At 36.2% G+C, this 11,269-nt stretch overlaps 1 pseudogene; it reads right to left on the bottom strand.

Annotated features, from left to right (window-relative positions):
* Nucleotides 1–8,286: 8,286 nt before the first annotated feature.
* LOC131755650 (ectonucleoside triphosphate diphosphohydrolase 6 pseudogene) lies at nt 8,287–9,011 on the bottom strand (annotated as a pseudogene).
* Nucleotides 9,012–11,269: the final 2,258 nt, after the last annotated feature.

Below are 11,269 nucleotides of genomic sequence, written 5' to 3'. Positions count from 1 at the left end.
AGGGATTTTAGGTGGCCTGTTAAATATCAGTTTCCTCCTCACTCTATACAATGAAGCCTATTATTGAGATAAAACACTGGTGATGTTCAGTGACCTGCTAGTGTAAAAATCCTGCCCAGCCTATGTTTATCAAAATTAAAATCTGAAGCCACCCACTTGGGCTGCTTCAGATCACTCCTTGTAAATCTTTTTTTAAGGTTTCAGGCCAATTCACTAAATAGTTATAAGTTTTAAGGCATCCATCTGTTAGGTACCTAAAATTATTCCCCTGTTGAGGTTGAAGCAAATTGAGAAATAAAACAGAAGACAGACATCTGAATTAAAATTATGATGGAAGCTTTACTATTAATAAACCCATCTATATAATATGAATTTATATTTGTGGCCAAAAGACTAAGAGTTTATGAAGTGCCATTTTTACTGCCTAAACTATTGGATTCCCAACTTAGGAAAAATTGGGGAAAACAGAGCAGCCTTAACTACCTGCTAAATTAAGGATACGGATTACTGCTCCCTATCAGTTTGGGGTAGAGTGGAGAAAAAAAAAAAAAAGAATCTCTATTTCTTTCAGCCCTTTTATATGTTAATACCTCACAATCAGGAAACATGGGCCAATGGATGTCACATGCTTATCAATTAACATCAGCCCCCTAAGGAAGGATGAGTAAAGGTGAGGGAAAAATTTTCATGATAACTTACTATCATGGAAGATGCTCCCTGTGGAAACTTAAACATAGGAGAAATATTAAATTTCTAGTAAATTAAAATGATAAGGTATTTAGATTTGAAACACATTGATGCACATCAGAACCCGTGACAGACACAGGCAGTAAACCAATAAGTATTTAGTGTAATTTTATAAACTTTAAAGCACTTATTTAGAATAGACAAAAACAGTTGTTCCAAACAACATCAACCAAAAGAAAGTGTAAAGAAAAAAATAATAAACATATGAATAGTAATATCAAGCAGAGAACAGAAAAAGAAGAGAGAGAGAAAGAGATATTAACAAACAAGTAGAAGCTGAAGTTTTTTGGCGAAAAGGTCAGCAAAGTATAAACATTTCTTAAAAGCGCTACCTTAACAAAAGCATTAAATTAGGGCATTAATGACAAATCAACAAACTTAGAACTAAGAAAATTATATAAGCAAATAGGGATTCAAAGGGCATTAAATTACGAGAGTAAAGATTGAAATAATTCTTAGAAAACAGAGCATGAACAAAGTTATACTAAAATTTTGAAAACTTAAGAGTAATGAATGTGCCTCTGAAAAATAAAGAGTGGATTTTACACTTCAGGAAGATCTAGAAAACAACAAAAATCAATTACCATAAAAATAAATTGGTAATTTAAAGTATCAGGCATAAAAAGAAACTAGAACCAGAGAGTCCTTCAGATTTGTCAAGATCACGTTTAAGAAACACATAATTCCCACTTTATATCACTTTTTCAAGAAATTAAAATTAAAGAAATCTATCCAATGTATTCTAGAAGAATATAATTGCATACACACACACACACACACACACACACACACACACACACACACACAAATCTAAGAATAAAAGGAAAAGCTTGTGTTTAGCAGGACTGCTACCTAGATACCAACTTCCACCTCCAGGACAGGGCTGTCAAAGGTCTAATGCAGCATTTATAAAGTGCAGAAACTGATCCTCAGTTACACTTCCCAAAACAGGGCATGTGTGTCTGGTAACAGAAAAGAAAAAAAACTTTACTCTCTGACCTCACAGAACTTTTTATCTAGTAGAAGAGATAATATTTGTAATCATGTAGATGTAATAAAAGACAGAATGTGAAAAATGATGTAATAAAATTTCTCAAATCTGTAAAAATAAATAAATAAATAATTTAGTGGAAAGAGAGGGTAAGGAGAAGGGTGAGTATATATATAGAAATAGTCAAGAATACTGTTTGTGCTATACAGTAAATCCTTGTTATTTATCTATTTTACATATAGTAGTTTGTGTCTATTAATCCCATACTCCTAATTTGTCCCTCCCTCCCTCCCTCTCCCCTTGGTAACCATAAGTCTGCTTTCTATGTCTGTGAATCTGCTTTATATATAGATTCACTTGTATTATTTTTAAATTCCACATATAAATGATATCACAGGGAATTATATTCAATATCTTATAGCAATTTATAATGGAAAAAATCTCAAATAAATAACTGGAACACTTTGCTGTGCACCTGAAACTAACACAATATTGTAAATCAATTATACTTCAATATAATTTTTTTAAAAGATAAATAAAAAGCAATACTGCCTAAGTTAAGGCAACCACGCGACTGGACTCTAAGGCTCATTTAAAGACTTACCATAAAATTCCAATAACACAGCCTTTCATTTTCTAGACTGTTCTGCCTCCAGTTAATTGAAAGTAATCTGGAAATTCAAAACAGCCTTCCTCTGGATATTTACTCACTTACAATGCAAGCACATTTTTATAATGTGTTTAGTTAGCAGATTAGTGAAGTGGGTATGTCAGAAAGATCCAACTTGCTAATTAGTGTTTTTAATGAGTTTTTGCTATGTCACTCCTTAGTAGTCTGTTTACCATTTTCCATACTGTAGCTTGGAAGCCAAAATCCTAGTGGGTTTTAATTAACTCAAAGTATTTCTACTAAAATCACACCAGTCATAATATTTAATGACTTCAATCAATAGAAGAGAAAGTAATAATAATGCAAGGTATAAGATCAAATATATAAATATTCATATAAATAGATAACAGATGCAAACATTAAAATAAAATCAAAAAGAAATGCATTCAGGTAGAATTCAATGAAGAATCACCTATATTATACAGCTTATATATATATATATATATATATATATGCAATGATATTTATTTAAATGAAGTTTTAATGAACTTGCAGTTAAATTCAAACTATCTTTGCTTTACTGGCTGAATACTCTGTGATAGATTATTTCATTTGCAAATTCGGTGGCATTGGTGAATACATCATAACTTATAAGCTGTACCTGTATATCAACTACATTGATATATTAGTATACTGCTATCTATTACTATACTTTTATAGTAAATCCTATATTGGTTTGGCACATGTAATAGCAAAATGAAGATATACATGTCTATCCATTGAGAGACAGTCTATAGTCCAGAACAATTCCCAGTTAAGGAAATCGTAACTGTGCTATATATTATCTGGTTTCCATTGTATTGTAACTTCACACTGGATAGGGAATTTAGAGTCAGAATTCAGATTTGGTGAATGCTAAGCTTTGTATAAAGCTGAGATTGTTTAACTCTGTCCAAGGTGTGAAACTTCTTTTAACTTTCCTGAATATTTTTATGGAAGATGCAACATACATAAATGATTTACAACAAAATTTCCATGTTATACAGCTCTCATTGGGAAGTGGCTTCTCAGCTAGGGATGACATTCGATAGACTCCTTACATGTGGTGGTCATATGAGTTGTCTCCAGTGCAATGTGAACAGAATGATATGTGTCATTCTAGATAAAGTCAATTAAGGGTCAGGGGAATCTTCCCTTTACTCTTACTTTTCCCTTTTGACTGAAATTCAAGGTTTTATTTTTTACATTATGGAGAGCTACCCTAATTACAGAAGAAATTCAGCATTCTTCTATACACTTGAATACAATTTTTTAAAAATTGCAGTATCTCAGTGATTATGTGAATGTTTATTAGATACAGTTACAAATTGGTCTCCTAATAATGACCTATTAAACGAAATCCAGCATATATATACATACACACACACACACACACATCAGTCATCCATACTTCAACAGTGTGATAAAGTCAAAGTCCAAAGGTTAATATTTAGAAAACTGCCCGAAAAACAAAGCACACGTGCATACATTTTTATTCATACAACTTATCAACACACTGTGGAATAAAAAGGCAAGTAGGAAATATGTTTTCTTTCTCTAGGGATTACTTCACCTCCTCTTTTTATTTTATCATGTTGTGACATTGCTATGGGGATATGGGAGGCCTATTATTAAAACAATCCTTAACCCTAGGGGAAAGAAACAACCTGGTTATGTAGATGGGATGTAAGTGAAAAGAATAAGTTATAAAAAAGTTCAGTGAAATCATATTACAGGAAGAATATACAGAACACTGTTTTCCCCATAGAAATCTATGATTATATGAAACTAACTTTAAATTCCCTGTTTGTTATTACTAATTGATAGTCAGATGCAACACAGCTAAAATATGAAAAGAAGAAAAATCCAATTAACTACTTGACTCCACTTTTAATAAAAAATATTTTATTTATTTACTAATTATACAATTATATTAATAAAAATTTCCATACATAACTGCCAGAAATTCACTGAAGGGTGAATATGAGTCTGGCTTTAAACACTCCATGGTAGGATCAGAATCCTTTGTTTGCAGAGACTCTCCACTTTATTTGTTCAGTCACACCTAACTGGACAAGGATCAGATACCTCACTTAGCAAGAATAATCAGAATTTCATCCCAAGAATTTTTTTTTTTTTTTTTTTTTTTGCTGTACGCGGGCCTCTCACTGTTGTGGCCTCTCCCGTTGTGGAGCACAGGCTCTGGACGCGCAGGCTCAGCCGCTCCACGGCATGTGGGATCTTCCCGGACCGGGGCACGAACCCGTGTCCCCTGCATCGGCAGGCAGACTCTCAACCACTGTGCCACCAGGGAAGCCCCCAAGGAATTTTTAATTGGTGATGTTAGAAATCGTTTTCTCATGGCACTTGGATGTTTAACTTGTAAACTCATGAGCTCTAAATAGGCTCTTTTGCCATATGGACTTAATTTCTTCTGGAAAAGGAATAACGTTGCGTGTGACCAGCAAGATAAAGAAGGAGAAACATTGTGGATCAGCTTCTGAGGGATGCTTATAAGCCTTTCCAATCATTAGCTGTCCTGTGTCCAGCTTAGGAAGGGACCCTGTATCACATTGCTTAATCTAACTTCATTCATTAATGTGCTATCACTTGAAAACCCCAAAAATTTTTTTAAAAATAAAAGCTCTAACTAATATAAATATATAAAATAATGTTGGAAGAAGAAATGAATTTCTTATTCTGGTAATTCCTTGAATCATTTATGCTTTTTGACCTGCCGGAGAACTGCTTCAGCAAATTTCACAGCATCAATGGCCTATATTAGGACTAGAGGAGAGACACTATGCCTCATTTTTCTGAACTCTAGAATGTATTCTGTCTTTGAAATCTGTGAACTTTTTTCTCTTCTGTGTCTTATAGTTTAACGTCTCATAGTTCACAGTGCAGCAGTTAAGAACAAAACCTCCTTCTATTTAAAGAAGTCCCATTCTCCACCTCTTTTGGTGAAGCATAACCCAATTAGCATAGTTGTTTTACTTTCTTTTCTGATAAATATAATTATGAAATTTTATTAAAAGTAAAATTGATCATGTGATGATTCTAAAGCTCCTGTAGTTTACTCCATTAATAGTAAAGTGTTGGGTAAAATATAAGACTATACACAGTAAGGTTAGATCCTCAGGTAATATGCAGTTGAGGCTCAGAAGAACTGGCTAGTGTCCTGTGCATTTTGTTTGAAGCTGTTACTATAATTCATTCAATAACAGAAGTAAGCAACATTTAATACATTTTTGATAAGTATTGCTGTTGCTAGAGAAAAATTGATAAGAACACTTTTTTTTCTTTTCCCTTTATTTTGAATGGAACATACAAGGTTCAGTTTATTCTATTTATTGTACAGTAGGTATCACAGTGCCCTGAAGGACACAGGATGGATCAAGAATGAGTATCAAGGATATTGGTGTGATGGCGAGTGAAAGGACTATGGCTCAAAAAACCAGGTAGAGTAAGAGATGGTGATTCAGAGACTCTGATTCTGACCCCTCAGTTGGGGTCTGCATATGAAAACCACACACGGGCTTCCCAGCATCTTTTGCCCTTGCTTGGCTGCCAATGTTGCAAGTGGTACTGATGCACTTGGACATCGAATCGGTGCCCAGGCCAGCGAGCTCTCAGAACATAATTTTCACACAAACTACTCAGCACCCACGCTGCAGAGGCATCACTCAAAGACCTGGAAACCGGAGCACTAAAACTATAAATATTTTTACAATTAACTCTCAGAATCACTTTCACATTTAAGCACGTTTTTATGAAGAGACAGGGCATAGAGGGGCACGCATATATATTTTATTACCACAATACGTTTAGTGAACATCCATCATCTCCTATAGATACAAAATAAAAGAAAAATAAAGAAATATTTTTTCCTTGGGATGAAAAGTCAGGATTTACTCTCTTAGACACTTTCATATATAACATACAGCAATGTTAATTATATTTATCAGGTTGTACACTATATCTCTAGTACTTATTTATCTTAAAACTGGAAGTTTGTAACTTTTGACTGCCTTCGTCCAATCCTCCCGCCCCTCGTAACCACAAATCTGATCTCTTTTTCTATGTGAGTGTTTCTTTGTCTTTGAAGTATAATTGAACTACAACACCATGTTAGTTCCTGTTACACAACATACTGACTTGATATTTCTATACATTTCAAAATGATCACCACGGTAAGTCTAATCATCATGAAAGTCTATATTTTGCCACTCCCAACCCCTTCTTCCTTGGGGTACACATAACTCTATCCATAGAGACAGTTCTGTCAGTTAACTGCAAACCAAACCAACCAAGGATTTGAGTAAAACAGACATCTGGAATAATTCACATGTCCACACCCAAGGAAGAGATAAACATGTTAAATTCCAAAGTTCACAGGAGGCTACCCCAGGATCCGTCTGTCCTGGCGTGCCAAATGTTTTATGTTTTTGTTTTTGGTTTGTTTTCTTGCGTTTGCTTTTAACTGGCTCACATTGAGAGCAGCCAGGTTGGTCTATAGAACCTCCCACCCAATTCTTCCCCAGAGAAGGTGGAGAACTGCCCTACCTAGAGGAAACCAGGAAAGTAGCAGGGAGAGCAATAAAGGACTCCTGCACCATGGGGATGCCCCATCACGGCAGGGAGAACATTGGAGACAGAGCGGGCAGTGTGGAAGTTGACTCCCCATTGAGGCATGGTGGGAGCTGAGCTTCACTGGCCTAAACATGACCTTTGCCCCAGTCTGGTCCACTGCTCATGTAATGCCAACAGGTATACAGAGGGAAGAAAGCCTGGGCCTGTATTTTGTTCCTACCTCTGGAACTTCTCCCAACCCTTTGGTCTCCAGGTCACATGCAATAAAGCCTTGCTCCACAGTGAGGCTGTAGTGCTGCACAGATGAAGCTAATGCTCAACCCAAGAGTCATCACACAGAGAAATCTGCAAATTCCTTGGGTAGGTCTCCCCTCTCCCCCCATTGAGGTTAGAAGGGACGAGGGTGGCAGGCCACCCCGTGAGCCCTCTTAACACCTCAACAGTAAAATCAAGCATAAAATCACATTGGTGGATGTCTAGCCAGCTGACAGACTAGGATAGGGTGGGAGTTTCACAAAAGTTTACTGTTCTTTTCTGTATATTTTGAAGAGTTAAAGTGAAGGGAAATGGTAAAAATCATTTCTCTATGCTTCGAAATCCATCTTAAGGATTATAATAGGCAGATAGAGAGAAACTGTACTGTAAATCTTCAAGGATGGGTGTATCAAGGAACATTCCTCCAGTCCTCTCTTATACACAGTATCTGTTTCTGACTGTTTTTTCAGCTTTACTGAGGTATGATTGACAAATAAAATATTAATATATTTAAAGTGCACGAGGTGCTTTGATATATGTATACATTGTGAAAGGATTCCCACAATCGAGTTAATTAACACATTCATTATTTAACATATTAGCCTTTCTTTTTTCTTTTTGGTGAGAATACTTAAGTTCTACTTTCAACAAATGTCAATTATATAGTTTTATCAACTATAGTTACTGTGTTATACATTAGATCCTCAAAATTTATCTTAAAAATGCTGCTCCTATGGAGACTAACACCACTTTTGTGAGGAGGTCCCAAGGTAAACCCGAGTGCTGACTGGGAGGTAGGGGAGAAGAAGGCAGGTGGGGGACTTCCCTGGTGGACCAGTGATTAAGACTCTGTGCTTCCATCGCAGGCAGCATGGATTCAGGTGCTGGTCAGGGAATTAAGATCCCACATGCTGCAAGGTGCAGCCAAAAAAGCAAATAAATAAATAAATAAAATAAATAGCCTCCTGAGGCTGTTGCTTTAAAAAAAAGAAGGCAGGTTGGCAGTAGGAAGTGCTGAAGAGAGGAGCTGCCAAGAGGCTTGACTGTTCTGTCAGGTCAGTGAGTCCACGTAATGAAAACCGGCACTCAGAGCACAGCTAGTCTCAACATTGTCAGTTTTCTGAGTCAGCTTCAGCACTTTGTTCCCCAGAAACCTGAATTCTTGCAGCAGCAAACTGACAAAGGTGAGACAAGTGCATACATAGGAAAGGGTTGTTCTGTGGGTGGATTTCCATTGTCCAACACACATACTTGGCTGCAATCTCAAAAGTCTCCACCCATAAGACTGCCTCCTTTCTCTGCATCCATGAGGACAAAATTTGCTGCAAAGTCATGATGCTAAGAAAATGCATAAAAATTCAAATTCTTCACTTCTTCCATTTTGTGCACTTTGTTCTAAAGGATTTCTGCCACTCTGCTGGCACACAGTTCACGGAGGCCAAATGCCTTCTGTCCCAATATGCTATATATTATTTCAACATGATCCCACTCTTAGAACCCGGGACACACACAAGGGCTGACCTACTCCTTTGCATCTTTAGCAGCTTTTCTCTCCTATTCAAAGGTACGTTATCACTTCATTTTTGCTGTTGTTTGCAAAGCCTTCTCACAGGATTTAGTGGTAGCATAGTCACTTCCAGATTTCTTTACATAATGGTTGTTCAAGTCTCTGGTTCTTCCCATGAATCCTGTATGGCCTCCTTTGTCCAATCCATGGATGCAGGTGTCATTCTCCCAGAGCAGGTAGGTGAAAGCTGCTTCTAGTTCTTCTGCCATCTCCCCTAGAAACACTTAATTTTATTATTATTACTATTATTTTTTAACATCTTTATTGGAGTATAATTGCTTTACAATGGTATGTTAGTTTCTGCTTTATAACAATGTGAATTAGCTATACATACACATATATACCCACATCTCCTCCCTCTTGCGTCTCCCTCTCCCCCACCCTCCCCATCCCAACCCTTGAGGTGGTCACAAAGTACTGAGCTGAGCTGATCTCCCTGTGCTATGCGGCTGCTTCTCACTAGCAATCTATTTTACATTTGGTAGTGTATATATGTCAGTGCCACTCTCTCACTTCGTCCCAGCTTACCCTTCCCTCCTCCAAGTGTCCTCAAGTCCATTCTCTACATCTGCATCTTTATTCTTGTCCTGCCCCTAGGTTTTTCAGAATTCTTTTTTTTAGATTCCATATATATGTGATAGCATACTGTATTTGTTTTTCTCTTTCTGACTTACTTCACTCTGTATGACAGACTCTAGGTCCATCCACCTCACTACAAATAATTCAATTTCATTTCTTTTTATGGCTGAGTAATATTCCATAGTATATATGTGCCACATCTTCTTTATCCATTCATCTGTCGATGGACACTTAGATTGCTTCCATGCCCTGGCTATTGTAAATAGAGCAGCAATTAATATTATGGTACATGACTCTTTTTGAAATATGGTTTTCTCAGGGTATATGCCCAGTAGTGGGATTGCTGGGTCATATGGTACTTCTAATTTTAGTTTTTTAAGTTACCTCTGTACTGTTCTCCATAGTGGCTGTATCAATGTACATTCCCACCAACAGTGCAAGAGGGTTCTCTTTTCTCCACACGCTCTCTGGCATTTACTGTTTGGAGATTGATGATGGCCATTCTGACTAGTGTGAGGTGATACCTCATTGAAGTTTTGATTTGCTTTTCTCTAATGATTAGTGATGTTGAGCATCCTTTCATGTGTTTGTTGGCAATCTGTATATCTTCTTTGGAGAAATGTCTATTTAGGGCTTCTACCCATTTTTGGATTGGGTTGTTTGTTTTTTTGATATTGAGCTGCATGAATTGCTTGTAAATTTTGGAGATTAATCCTTTGTCAGTTGCTTCATTTGCAAATATTTTCTCCCATTCTGAGGGCTGTCTTTTTGTCATGTTTATGGTTTACTTTGCTGTGCAAAAGCTTTTAAGTTTCATTAGGTTCCATTTGTTTATTTTTGTTTTTCTTTCCATTTTTCTAGGAGGTGGGTCAAAAAGGATCTTGCTGTGATTGATGTCATAGAGTGTTCTGCCTATGTTTTCCACTAAGAGTTTTATAGTGTCTGGCCTTACATTAGGTCTTTAATCCATTTTGAGTTTATTTTTGTGTATGGTATTAGGGAGTATTCTAATATCATTCTTTTACATGTAGCTGTCCAGTTTTCCCAGCACCACTTATTGAAGAGACTGTCTTTTCTCCATTGTATATTCTTGCCTCCATTATCAAAAATAAGATCACCATAGGTGCGTGGGTTTCTCTCTGGGCTTTCTATCCTGTTCCATTGATCTATATTTCTGTTTTTGTGCCAGTACCATACTGTCTTGATTACTGTAGCTTTGTAGTATAGTTGGAGGTCTGGGGGCCTGATTCCACCAGCTCCATTTTTCATTCTCAAGATTGCTTTGGCTATTCGGTGTCTTTTGTGTTTACATACAAGATGTGAAATGTTTTGTTCTAGTTCTGTAAGTTTATTATTATTATTTTTAAATAACTTCTGTCAATTATTTCAAGATTTCAAATGGAAGAAATAAGGGGAGCACCCAACAACCTGAAGCTAGAGTATTCTTTATTTCTGTTCTTAAACAGTTTTCAAGCGTCCCTTTTTAAAAATCGAGGTATAATTGACATATAACAGTATTTTAGTTTCAGTCATAAAACTGATTCAATATTTGTATATATTGTGAAGTGATTATCACAATAAGTTGAATTAACATCATCACCATACATAATTACAGATTCTTTTCTTGTGGTGAAAACTTTTAAGATCTACTCTTAGCAACTTTCAAATATGCAATACAGTATTATTAACTATAGTCACCATGCAGTACATTACATTCCCATGACTTATTTATTTTATAGCTGGAAGACTGTACCTTTTGAGCCCCTTCACCCATTTACCCACCCCTTACCCCTGAATCTGGAGACCATCCATCCATCTGTTCTCTATACTTATGAGCTTGTGGGTTTTTTTTTTTTTTTTTTTTTTGGTTTTTTAAAATTCCATGCAT

The sequence above is a fragment of the Kogia breviceps genome, chromosome 4, assembly GCF_026419965.1.
Source record: "Kogia breviceps isolate mKogBre1 chromosome 4, mKogBre1 haplotype 1, whole genome shotgun sequence".
NCBI lineage: Eukaryota > Metazoa > Chordata > Mammalia > Artiodactyla > Physeteridae > Kogia > Kogia breviceps.
Note: the sequence above shows the minus strand (reverse complement) of the source record. Positions and strands in the feature narration are given on the sequence as shown.